We start from the raw sequence: 14598 nt of genomic DNA on the forward strand, positions 1-14598 counted from the left end.
AGATGTAACTTGTTGGTCAAACTCTTAGCAATATAGAGTTTTTCCAACTTCTCCCAGAGTGCAGGCGCAGAATCTTCATCCATAACATTATTGATAATGTTGTCAGCTATACAGTGTCGAATTGTGCTAACACAACGCGACTCCAACTCCTCCCACTGGTCATCTGTCATTTCTTTAGGCTTCCCATCTTTTCCCTTCAAAGCTCTAGCCAAGCCTTGTTGAGTCAAGACATCCTTTACTCTCATCTGCCAGAGAGTAAAACTACCTTTCCCATTAAACTTCTCAATTGAAAATGACAAGTTTGTAGTCATCATGGTGAATAACAAATCTGAACCGTCAATGAACCAAAGCTTCCAACAAAGCTCTGATACCAATTGTTGTGCCTTGGCTCATTTATCAGTGCGGAAACGAGATTCAGATTACAACCTCACCAAATCACACTCAGTTGAACAGAATAAAATACAAGAAATAAAGACACCGAGAAATATACGAGGTTCGGCAAAAAACCTGCCTACGTCCTCCGAGAGATGTTCCTCTTCACTATGAGAATAACTAGTACAAGATACACTTGAGTTAAATCGACATAACCCAAACCCCAATCCCTTTGTACCCTCACAGAATTTTACTAAGAGACTCACTCTCCCCAAGAGTTTCTCACTCTCACTCTATATTTTTCTACCACCCGTTCTCATCCGAATGCACTCTCAATATAAGGTCACTCACACTCATATTTTATTCCCAACATCATGATGTCTTGAATAATCATTAAAGAAAATGCACCACCTTTTCTCTTTTCTTACAATGATGATGTCTTTACTCATGATTATGTCTTTACATGATGATGTCCACTTCTTTGTTTACTTTACAAGCCGAAAGGCATTTGGATTGTGATAGTCACCATATCTTCAATTGTTGTCAACACATGACTCATAATTACTCACAAATGTATGAGCCAAACACAACAGTTTCCCTGTTCATATTATGCATGGAAGGATATATCTTTTGTGTCTAGTACATCTCTTGCACTTGATCTCTCATCAGGTGCACTCATTACGTGAACAAAAGATACAAACACAAGTAGATATATTCTCGATTATATTTAATTAAGAATCTCATGATCAAGACCAGAACAACTGATTGAGACTGTTTTGCAGAGCCTATTGAGCATTCAAATCACATCTATAGCACAAACAATGAGCCCGTGACTCCAAGTCTTAAGCATGACATGAACAATGAGCCTGAACCCTCGACTCTTATCCATGGCACAAACGGTACGTGCACTCATTACGTGAATATTGAGCATTCTTGTTGATTGATTTTTATTTTGCTAATATGTAATTAATTATGTGGCATGCAGCTGACCAAGAGGAACACCAACACTTGGTGCATTGCTAAGCTTACTACCGGCGACCAAATGCTCGATGCTAACATACAATTCTGCTGTACGTAAAACATAAATTGCAGGATGACCCAACCTAGAATGCCAAGTAGCATCCGACACTCTAACACCGACAAATGCAGAGACTCCATTGTTGACCACAGAAGAACTTGAAAATGGATAAAAACCATTTTTACTCCGGCCTTGCAAAAGCATCTTCCCCGTTTGAAGGTCCTGAACACGGTAGGAATTGGGATATAAGGTCAGTGAACAATGATTGTCTTTGGTAAATTGATTGATGGAAATAACATTAGTAGAAGCATTAGGGCAGTGAAGGGTGTTGGGAAGGGTAAAGGAGTGATTGGGTGTGTGAATAATAGAAGTGCCAACATGAGAAATGTGCAAACCTGATCCATCCACCACACCATTAACATTGTCAGTGCCATTGTAAGGACGAGGATTCGAAACCTGATTCAAATCATGAGTGATATGTGCATTGGCTCCAGAGTCAAAAAGCCAGTTTTGAATGCTAGAGGGAGAAGCAGACGCCGGAGACGGTGCAGCAGCAGCATAAGCTTGGAGACGTGGAGCAGCAACACGTCCTTCATAGGCCATATTGAGGCGATTGAAACAATCGATGGCAGAATGGCCGTGACGACGACATATTTGGCATTGGATACGGCCACCAGATTGGGTTGAAGAAGGAGGAGCACCAAGAATGCCATAATGGGTTTGTCAGGGTGGAGGAGCATGGTGTTCTTGGCCTTGTGGACGAGGAGGAAACTGGCCATGGCCGCCATTGAAGTGACCACGGCCTCCTCGAAAAGCACCGCGACCACGAGAAGGTCCTGAACTACCCCGTCCAGCAGCAAGGGCAGTGGGCCCATTTTCAAACACAGTATGAAGCTTTTGACGTCTCTCTGCACCAAGAAGAAGAGCCTCCAAGGCACTGTAAGTGATGGCCTCATCCCTTGCTTGTGCAGAAGCAACAGTACTCTCATAAGCAGGCCCAACATTATTTAAAATAATGGCAACAAGATCAGAGTCAGTCACAGGAGAACCAGAGAGGGAGAGAGTGTCAGCAAGACCATTAATACGATCAAGAAACTCAGCAATAGAGGAATCACCACGATGGGTATTCATAAGCTCACTACGCAATTGGAGGAGACGACCAGTAGACTGAGAAGCATACCTGTCTCGTAAACAAGTCCATGCAGAATGAGAACTTGTCTTATTAATAAGAGAGGCAAGAACGGTGGGATGAACCGAACTGTTGATCCAAGAGAGGACCATAGCATCGTGTTGAATCCATGCATCAAAGTCAGGATTGACTTTATCAGTGAGTTGGCCAGCATCATTCTGCAAGAAGGCAGGAGGACATTGGTTGGTTCCATCAACAAAGGACACCAGATTCCTGCTTCGAAGCAAGGGCAACATCTGGGCATGCCATAGGGGATAGTTGGTACGATCCAACTTTATAGTCAGAAAGTTGGAAGCATTTGGAAGAAAGGGAATAGCAACGGGAGTTGAGGGATTTAAACTGGACGCCATGAGAGAGAGAAGAGAAAAAAAAAATTAAAGCTTTTGGTCGTTAGACTGTTAGCTCTGTGATACCATGATGAATATCGTCTTTGCTGATGAATAATCAAGCTCTCTTACTTCAATACCTGCTGCAATGGCAGCATGGTTTATATACAAGTTTACAAGCATGCAATAAACAATAATACTGTCCTTAACCCTTGCTGTACTGACAGCATGGTTTATATACAAGTTTAATACACGCATGCAATAAATAATACAGGTGGCAGAAACCATGTGAAGTATTCCTTCTGTCAGGTTGTGCAGCTAAGTATTCCTTCTGTCAGGTTGTGCAGTCTTCTGTCAGGTTGTGCAGCAAGTGGATTGCAGCTGGAAGGTTGAGGTTGAATTGGTGGTGCTGTTGTGGACCTTGCTGTCGTGGACCTTTCTTTAGGGTTTGGAGTTTTGTGTGAACTAGGTTTATCAGCTATTACCCTGATCACAAATGCTCACATGCCTCAGTGGTCATGAACATATACTACCAGGCCAATCAGCAGGAGCACAATGCCTGTTATTTAATGGGCAGTGGTCTTGTTGTCTATCAAAACCCATGTAATTATATACTTTAATTAGTTAGATCACGTAATTAATTTGATTAATATAGAATGACATGATATCATCAGTACTAATTACTCATGCATGTTTTGTTAAGAGAGACTTTGGATGCGGTCCCTAGTTATGAATAATCTTTGACTGAAACCTTATTGGTTTTCAATTTTTGATCCAAGTCCCTGAAATTAATTGATAATTTATTTCTATGTACGTTACTATATTTTTTAAATTAAAAATTAAAATTTATAGTTGTTTATAGTAATGAGATTTTAAATAAAAAACCATAATTTTTGGGATTAAAAATATTAAAATATAAATATACCATTGTGTGTGTGTGTGTGTGTGTGTAAACATGGGTACATTCATAAAAATAACCAAAAAATTATTGTATCAAAACATGGGTACATTCTTCAAAATGGGTACATTTAGCAAAAATAAAAATGGGTACAAATAAATAAAAAAATATGGGTACAATACAAATAAAACTTTAAAAAATATGGGCACAAAAAGAATTTAATATATGGGTACAAATTAAAACTGAAAGGAAAATTGGTACAAATTAAAAAAGGGTTGCAAATTAAAAATGGGTACAAACTAAAAATAAAAATATATGATAAAAAATTTAGCCATAAGTATAAATATACTAATTGTAACATTTTTAATATTAAATGAATATATTTAGAAATAAAAAATATTTTATTATTGAAATAATTAATGATATTATTAATACAAAGGACCTTGATCAAAAATTGAAAAGTAATAAGGTTTTAATCAATAGAGTAGTAAAAATAAGGATGAAAACCTAATTACTCCTTTTGTTAATTTGCATGCAGTTGACGGGGGATGCGGTTAAGGTTTAGACCGGCGAAGGATGGATGATCCGCTGCTGTAATTACCGTCACTTATCTCATTTCTTCCGTTGTAATGGAAGATTTATGAAATTAATGAAATAATAATCTTTGGATTTTCCCCTTAATAATAAAGCTTTACTTGTTTCTTATTTGTTAGATTTTATATATTGAATGCCTACGTAATTATTTACAACAAAATGGGTTCAAACTAAACTAATGATCGATGAATTGGGGATGAATTATAATCTCAATTTCATAAATTATAATCCAAATTTGGTCACAACACATACTCCCAATTTCATGATCATAGCAAGGACAAGGTGAACAATTGCCATGGTTAATGGTAATCTTGGAAAGTTGGGAAATTTTTCTAGCACTAGCATTAGCGTTAACATTATGTGCTCTACCCCCAATATCCACGTCCTCCAAATTCCAAAATAATAAATTGAAAAAAATCTAGTTCACAGAATTATTATAAATTTGCATTATAAATATCTTAACTGTTATAGGCATAATTTACTGAACAATTATGGAGGCCAAATAGAGAGAGGGAAGGTGCGGCATAGAGAGAGAAGGAGAGATGTGTAATTGTGTAATTGTGGGTTGGTTCTATTCCACCCCATTGTGTCTTTATTTTAGTAGTAGAATAGGTAAAATCCTTACCTTTTTAGGATTACAACTCTTAATAGGTAATCAACTCATAATAGTAATATAAGAGATTTCCTAGATCTACTAGGATTTACACAATCACATTCTTAATCTAATAGTACTACTACACTCCTCCTTGAGTGTGTAAATACTCAAGTAAATGGCGCATCAGGTCTTCAACGATGAAGTAAGTACAGTTGATGAAGTCGTCGGGACAATGAGAGAATGTGAGTCTAAGATCAACGGAAGAATTCATATAAAATTTAAAACTCACAAAACCTCACTATAGTAAAACCCAAGATGGTGGAAGAACTCATAATCTAAGGAGAAAAGTGAGAAGTTGCATTAAGTCAAAACTATACGTCTTTTGGACAAAAGTAGAATAGCTCACAAGGGTATGATCAGCCTAGGATGGGTGCCTCATCAAACCCTAGTTAGGTAGCAAAAACCCAGTGGGAAAAATGCTCCTAATCGTAGGGAAAAATAGTACATTAAGATCTCTATGTTCAATTATAAACCCAAAATACATGCAATGCTTTATTGAAAATCATCGATATAAACTCTCCGACATTATCCAGTCTCCCGGACTTTAAGGGATAAGTATGGTGGTAAGCCCATAATCTGTCGGGAGGTTTAGCAACGATGTGTGTGGATAAACATGTGACCAATTTGTCGATTTATCAACCAAAACCATAAGTATTTATCGGTTACCTGTATTAAGAAACATGATTCAATTAACTCATATTCGAGGACAATATCAATAAGATTATCCATAACTAAAACATACACCAAACTTGAATCCAAGAACATGGAAAAATGCTCACAAAGTAAATGGTTTACTGAAGGGATTCGGCCAACAAGGTCATTCATGTCAAAATTATGCTCTTTCAAGGATGGTTGGTGGAGCAAAATTAGTCTCATATATTGACTACTAGAATGGTACTTCTTAATAACATTGGTAGGGGCACGAATAGGTGCATAATCAATGATCTATTATATTGAGATGAAAATGGATTCTGCAGGGTTAAGGTTCAGGAATATTATTTATTCTTGAAGTTTTAGGTCTTAGGTGCCAAGGATCATGCTTCGGGCATGATGCCGCACCTTGGCAAGCCCTGATTCTACCATATGTTGTAAAAATAAACTCGAAATTGGATTGTGAGAGAGATAGACCCAAATTGGGTTTGGTAGGCTCTAGCCGAACTGGGTATAGATTTATACCTTTCTCTTACGTTTGTGGTAATAATCAGATTCAAGAATTCGGTAAACTTCTGCTTTTTACATTGCTGGTTCATAAGCGAGTTAGAAACATGGAAGGACAAGAAAAGTATTCTCTTAGTCAAAATTCGATCAGATTTATAAGTTTCAGAATCATACTCATTCATGGACGTAATCATGGTGTACTTTAGGCAATACCTTTCATGATTAGACAATCCGTATGAGTGAGCCAAAGAGCCATAGAATCATCGATCGGGAGGTATTTCCATTTGTAATGCTTAGGGCATAAGTCTTCGAATGAAGATCATGACGGAGGCTTATTCAACTATTCCATGCCATTGTTGGCTTCAATGGTTTCTCAGCTTCTTGATAGTCAAGTGGAGATTCACGTCTTATACCTCACATAAAGTGGTTTCTATAAGAAACGTCCAAATCAGGAAATCGAACTTGTGACGGTTCAAAAATCCATTGAATTGGAGGGAACAAGATTGTAATTGGTGCTATGGGAATGAATCATCCATAAGTATCAAAGTTAGAACATTCGAGTTCTATGACATGGTTTTCATGAAAAACGTCGTGTTTTTATGGGTGTATTGTTTTATGAAAACTTCGAGTTTTAAGGGCACTAAATTTGAATCTACAAGTTCAATTTAGTTTATGAATGTTTAGTTCAGAAAAGAGAGGTTCCTGCAAGAACGCATAATGCAATATGCTAATTTAAGTGTAGTGGATTTGAGGTTCTTCGGGAACTTAAGTGTGAGTGCTTGGGGACTATAAAAGGATGTTAATGGTTCAAAGAAAAGAAATAAAATATTGAATCGTTATGTCCAAAAGTGATCTTCAGGTTAATAATTTTGGATTTCTTGTCAAATTAATGGATTGCTGGTCACTTTTAATTAATTCAATAGATCGGGACTATTCGGGGTTGATCATAGAAGCAAAAATAATGACATTCGAGTCTTATTAGCTTCAATTGGCGGTGGGCCAAGTGAGAAGTGAATTATAGCTTAATTAGTGTTAACCAAAATTATTTGGGTATGGTTAAGAAGTACGAGGTGCCAAAATATGGTATCAGGTCGGAAAAAAAAAAAAAAAAAAAAAAAAAAAAAAAAAACTAAAATGGCACAGCCCATCACGTGTGAGCTGGTTGTGTAAGGCATGGCCCTGCAGCAAAAGTTGCATTCCTTTGGGCTCAAGTCAGGTTGCACGGGGCAGCGCATTCAAGAAGGCAAACTGCAATTGCAGCAGGAAGTGGGCCAAGGAAAAGAGACATAGGTCAGGCTACACGGGACAACCCATTCAAGAAGTGGGCTGCAATTGCAATTGCACGGGTCAGGCTTGGGAAAAGCTGTTACGCAGCCTAAAGTACAAACAAGAAGTTGAAAGCAACGAGGCCCAGCAGCACAAAGGCTACTGGCGATGGGCCGAGGCGTGAGAAGCCCACCACGTTTGTTGGCTTATAGATCGGACAGAGAGCTTGAAGCCCATGCACCAAGGACCCAAGCAGCAGGCTTGGTCCAATTTGATCAGTAAGCCTAAAAAGGCTGTCCAATTGCTTACCTAAGCTTCAGGCTTGGTGCGTTTCAGCCGCAAAATTTTCCCAAAAGTTTACTTTTTTTGTTTTTTCCAACAATCTTAGGGTTTGGAAAAACCCTAAATTGCTTCTAATTTCTTTCGATTCTTTGATTCACATATTTCACATAGCAAAAATTGCATAATGCATTAAACGTATATTATATATATATATATGGACAAATATATGAAACATATACAATATATATATCGGAAGGTAAATATAAATGTAGGGGGTTCATGCATCATGGGGAATGTTTTCATATGCTTCATGGTCGTTTCAAATACCTTCATTTATTTTAAGCGTACCTAATTGGTAGAAAACAAAAAAAACCTTTGAATTTGTAGAAGATTCTTCTTGGAAAGCCGGAATTGCATCTCCAATGCGTTGTATCATGTTCACCACAAAAAAAAATTAAATTGAATCAATAGCATGTAGATCAATTCAATAAAATAGTAAATTAATCATAATAAGAATGATTAAAACGTAATACTCCCCTGATTGAAGAATAAATTCTCTTTAGCGCAGTATCAAGAGCATGCTGATAATGTGTTGTAGGCATAATTTACTGAATAATTATGGAGGCCAGAAAGAGGGAAGGTGCGTCATGGAAAGAGAAAGAGAGAGATGTGTAATTGTGGGTTGGTTCTATTCCACCTCATTATGCCTTTATTTATAGTAGTATGATAGGTAAAATCCTTACCCTTTTAGGATTACAACTCTTAATAGGTAATCAACTCCTAATAGGAATATAAGAGATATTCCTAGATCTATTAGGATTTACACAATCATATTCTCAATCTAATAGGACTACAACATTAACGGGTTTATGATAACTTGAAATAATACAATACAGGGTGAAAACAACTCATTTCAACGATGAGTTCTTAACTTCGTGACACTAAATTGAGAAAAGAAACTGTACTGCATTGAACCCTATCTCAACCCGCAAGGAGTTCAAAGAAAAATTAACGATGATTAGCAAAGGTCCACACAATCTATTTGTGAGGGAAATATATTTTTTAGTTATTATTACGAGGGTAGTGATTTATTTTTAAAGAAAACTAATGAAAAGAGTTTGAAAACTTTGAGTTTTAATGATAAGGACAAAATAAAGGGTAAAGTGAATAGTACCAGTATTGACTTTTTAGTGTAAAATGTGGTTTTTCGTTAAAGTGAACAGTACCGGGTACTTTTCATTAAAATTCCCTTATTTTTAATGGGTCGAAAGTGAAGGAGAGGAGATAGATAGTGGGAGAAAATTGTGAAAGAGAGGGAGGTGGGAGGAAAAATAGGGATTATCCCACTGTAAGACAACAAAATATTTTGTGTGATTTACCATATTGCACATAACTTTTATTGTGATTATTTTTCTTGAGTTTTGTTGACAGTGTTAGAATAGTCTTTTTAACTCTCTTTTGATTGAAAAAGAAGTTTTTATTAAATAATCTAAACTATCTATTAATAAACCCTTTTTGTCAACTAAAAAATGATGAAAAGTGTAAGATCCCACAACGACCAACGGATAGTGAGTGATGTGCCTTATATGTACATGTTCCCCTCCCTATAACACGAGGCATTTTGGGGACTCACTGGCTTCGGATTCCATTGGAACTTCGAAGTTAAGCGACTTCGGGCAAGAGTATTCCCAAGATAGGTGACCCACTGGGAAGTTCTCATGTGAGTTCCCAGAAACAAAACCGTGAGAGCCTGACCGGAGCCAAAAGCGGACAATATCGTGCTACGGCGGAGCGGGGACTGGACGTGACAAAAAGACTATGTCGTCTTATATCACAGAAAAAAAAAATGAACAATAATGTAATTTCACAAAATCAAATTTTGCTTTTTTTTATTGAAACCTCAAATATAGGTAATTTTGACATATATCTAATATTAAAAAATTAAAAAATAACAAAACAAAAACTTCTCTTCTCACTCTTACTTCCACTCCTAAGTTCACTCTCTCCCCTTCTCCTTCTCAATTAAAAAACAAAAATAAAAAAATATTCACACACCCAAAATATGTAGGCATAATATAGAATTGGTTTAAAGTATTTTTCAAGCTTAATTTGGATCACCATGCGTGTCTCATGGATGCTAAGGGTTTAACAGATTTTTTTTTTTTTTTTTTTTGGAAGCAGGGTTTAACAGATATTAATATAATGGAGCTATACTAAGTAAACTTTCACATGAAGGTGAGGTTACTTTTGGGCACCTATCTAAGCTTATTTCTACTTTACAGAAACGAAAAAAACAAAGAGAAATTACAATGAAGCTTGCAGCATGCATGTGTCCAAATTTAATTTCCAGTTGTTTAACTCTAATTTGTGAAGTTTAACTTCAAATGGATATTAATCAATTATATGTTTCCTTGTTCATTGGTTTTCGTAACTAACGGGATAGATCATGTATGTATACATCTCTTTTTACACACTCATCACTAGAGGTGGGCACTTGAAACCGAAAACTAAAACTAAAACACGAATCGAATTGGACCGCACCGAACGGTTTGGTTTTGCGGTTTCGAAACCGAACCGCAGCAAAAAAAACGGTTTGGTTTCGATTTTGGATTTTCAAAACCGCACCTGAACCGAAACCGCACCATATATTGAATATTGAATGTTATGTTTTAATTTGTTGTTTTGTGCAGTTCCAATCTGAGTTTTTCACGGCAGTAGGGCTCCTAGGCTCACGTTGCTCTCATAACCACTTTGCTTGTTGTGTGCAGCCCCATTGCGGTAAATTTTAATACCACGCGGCTCCTATACAATCTGTGATACAAACCAACATGATATTCTTAAATTAGTAATAAAATTCACAACGAATTTTTCTTACTTTGATGAGACATGTATGAAATATTCTGAGAAAAAATGTACATGCTAACTCTTGGATAATAACTACGAGGCGCGATGGAAAATACATCTATTTGTATGCCATTTATTACCAAGGAAGTTGCAGATAATCGAGGCTAACATTCTCAAGAGAATGCTAAGTTGCTAACACAACAGGAAGTAGGTGGGCAAGAAATACTTACCCAGCTAGAGCAAGTCCCCAGGTGGACAAGGCATAGAATAAATTGTACATTTTTTTCTCAAAAATCAAACCGAAACCGTTTGAAACCACACCGAACCGAACCAAACGGTTTGGTTTCATTTTGGTTTTGACTTTAAAACCGCATCGAACCGTACTGCAAAAAGTTTCAGTTTTGGTTGCTATTTAACTCGAAACCGCACCGAACCGCACCGCGCCCACCCCTACGTCACATGATGAGAATTATAGAACAATAATTTCTTTTATGTTTTTTATGAACCCATTACGAGATGAGAGCCGTAGACCAAAGGAATATATCCGGTTGTACAATCATCTTTCATGTTGATAGATTTGAGCTAAATATATGTATAATTACTTATGCAAACGGTTTGTGGCTCCATTACTTAAAAACATTCACTCATCTATTTGAGTTCTCGAGTTCTATTCCCCTCTCCTGACATCGCTAAAGAAAGATTTCTATATTTTTATTTTTTACTTTCACGTGTTTAGTTTTCTGTTCAACATCAGCAAGTGAATGTGACATAGAAATTAGCCCATAAATACTTGATGTTCACATGGAAGAAAGAGAGGGAGAAAAGAAAATGGAAGACGAAGATGAACAAATCTTGCATATTGCAGTATGCTATATATGGGGCTAAATGATCACCAAAACCAAAGCTGCCAATGCACTTTTCAGCTAAAGTTAAAAGCAAACTAAACGCCAAAGAACGTATGTAAATTACTAAATTTAGGGTTCTTATATGCCGACAAGACTGATTCCAAGTCTCTAATTCTTGAATCTTAATCAATGACGGTAGGTGTCAAACGTCCCGGCCCGGCCTAAACCATTTAAATTCGTTCGTGTTCAGACCGGCCCACTTAATAAACAAACTACTCGGATCAACTCATTTTTACTTTTTGCATAGTTTTTGATAATTTTTGTCATTTGATCTTCTTTAATTTATTCGATTCGATAACTGGAAATTGAGAAGGATATGTGGGAAATAAAAAAGTACACACCCTTTGTTTTGTTATGTTAATTCTGATCTATATGATCAACTAATGTAATGGTTTACCCTTGATTTGTGGTACTTGTAGGTTTAATTAATAGCTATGTATGATTGCTCATGTAATGAAAAACTCTGGCTAATTATTAGTTGGATGAATGAAATAGGATATCAACTTGATATATACTTCTGTGCCTTCGATTATCTTATATATAAAGTCAGCACAAAAGATGAATAGTGATTTTGGTGCTATTAAGCTTCAACAAAAATATTTGGACAAAAAACTCCAGAGGCATTCCAAAATAATGCATCAAATAAGGCAGGGTATTTTCATTATTTTAACGGTGCTTTTTTTAATAATTATTTTTTTTATATTTTTTCTTTAATTAGTACCTCACAAAAGACTAGTAATAATGTGATTCAATTTTTCTATTTTTAAACACATTCAAATCATCTTAAGAGGTGTGTAATGCCGGTTATAAAAAATGTTTTTTATACGCGGATAATAATGTGCTTAAATTAGTTGTCGAATGATTGTTTTTTTTTTTAACAAACGATATTATCTACACTAAGGGGGAGGGATGGGCTTAGCCTCATAATGGGCTAGCAATAATGTGATTCAAAAAGTTGTTTATTAAATATTATTTTCTCTATTTTTAAACACGTTCAAAACATCTTAAAAGACGTGTAATGCCTATTATAAAAAATGTATTTTGCATGCGGATAATAATGTGATTAAATTTGTTATCAAATGATTTTTTTTATTAACAAACGATATTATCTACATTAAGAGGGAGGGGTGGATTTAGCCTCACAATGGGCTAGCAATAATGTGATTCAATCAATTGTTTATTAAATATTATTTTCTCTATTCTTAATGTAAATTCTATAGGGACCGATTTTATTATGTGAATTCAGCTGCTTTAATTGATTTATGAGGGGTTTCTTCTAGCATTATCTAAGGTTATTCATTTACTTCAAATATTTGTCTTTTCTTTTGTCAATTTACGCATATAAATATATTTAAAACGTGTAAGTCGAGCGTAGCACGCCGTGATTCAAAAAATACCTTCTATACACGTGTGAGCTCGTGCATGAAGGCTAGTCTATATATAAAGCCAACACAAAGGTGAATAATGTTTTTGGTGTCACCAAGTTTCAACATAAAGATTTGGACAAAAATGCCCCCAATACAAAAAAAACTTCAAAGACATCCCAAAATAATGCATCAAATAAGGCAATGATATTTTCGTCATTTTAATAGTGTTTTTTTAATATTTAATATTTTTGTACTGTTTTTTTTTTAATTAGTACCTCACAATAGGCTAGTAATAATGTGATTCAATTTCTTTATTTTGAAACATGTTAAAAACATCTTAAAAGGCGTGTAATGCCGATTATAAAAAAAATCTTTCGCATGCTGATAATAATGTGATTAAATTAGTTGTCAAATGATTTTTTTTTTAATAAACGATATTATATACACTAAGGGGGAAGGGGTGGGTTTAGCCTCACAATGAGCTAGTAATAATGTGGTTCAATCAATTGTTCATTCAATATTATTTTCTTTATTTTTAAACACGTTCAAAATATCTTAAGATGCATGTAATGCCGGTTATAAAAAAAATATTTCGCACGCGGATAATAATGTGATTAAATTAGTTGTCAAATAATTGTTTTTTTTTTTAACAAATGATATTATCTACATTAAAGGGGAGATGGTGGGCTTTGCTTCACAATAGGTTAGCAATAATGTGATTCAATCAATTGCCCATTAAATATTATTTTCTTTGTTCTTATTGTAAATTCTATAGAGACCGATTTTATTATGTGAATTCAGGTGATTTAATTGGTTTATGAGGGGTTTCTTCTAGCATGATCTAAGATTATTCATTTACTTCAAATATTTGACTTTTCTTTTGTCAATTTACGCATATAAATACATTTAAAATGTGTAAGTCGCGCGTAACACACCGTGATTCAAAAAAAATCTTATGCACTTGCGCGAGCAGGTGCATGAAAGCTAGTGATATATATATATACACGAAAATTATAATACGATGTCACTTATTGCTACAGTTTAGTGGTATTACTGTTCATTTGTAAGTAAGAAGTTTTAGGTTCAATTCTCGCCAAAGATGAATTTGAACTATATTATTACTAATTCATTGTGAAACTTAGCTAACTCTCCCACCTTTTAGTATAGATAATCTTATTTGTTCTAAAAAATTAGTGCAGGTGCTGAACGGTCAAAGAATATTAAACAACTATTTGATATCGAATTTTGCAATTTGTATTTACATTTTTGTCCATCCAGGAGACCTCGAAACCCCATTCTTCTGTTGCATTGCAAGTGCTTTGTCTGAAATAATCGCAAGTGGGGATAGATAATCATATACAGCAAACAGATCTACTTCACCTTCCTCTTTTGCTTTAGTCTTGGGTTTGATTTGTACCATAGTTGTTTAATCAAGAGGAAGAAATTGTAGGGAATCAAGGCCCCATTGCTCTCTTGAGATGCAAATCAAGGGGCCTAGCAGAGGGAAGTAAAGTAAATAATAGGACAAAACAAGCCCAGCGCAATCCCTTCTGGAAAACAACTTACCAACGATTGGGATTCTACGATGGTGGTATCACAAACGAATCTCATCCGGCCATGTGTTTATATCTAGCACATGACACTACGTGTTTTCCGTGATCATTTTGAATTATTATCACCAGTGTATAGCATATGTACATAATCATTTTGGAATATCATTGTTG

This window comes from Malus domestica, chromosome 16, assembly GCF_042453785.1.
Source record: "Malus domestica chromosome 16, GDT2T_hap1".
Lineage (NCBI taxonomy): Eukaryota > Viridiplantae > Streptophyta > Magnoliopsida > Rosales > Rosaceae > Malus > Malus domestica.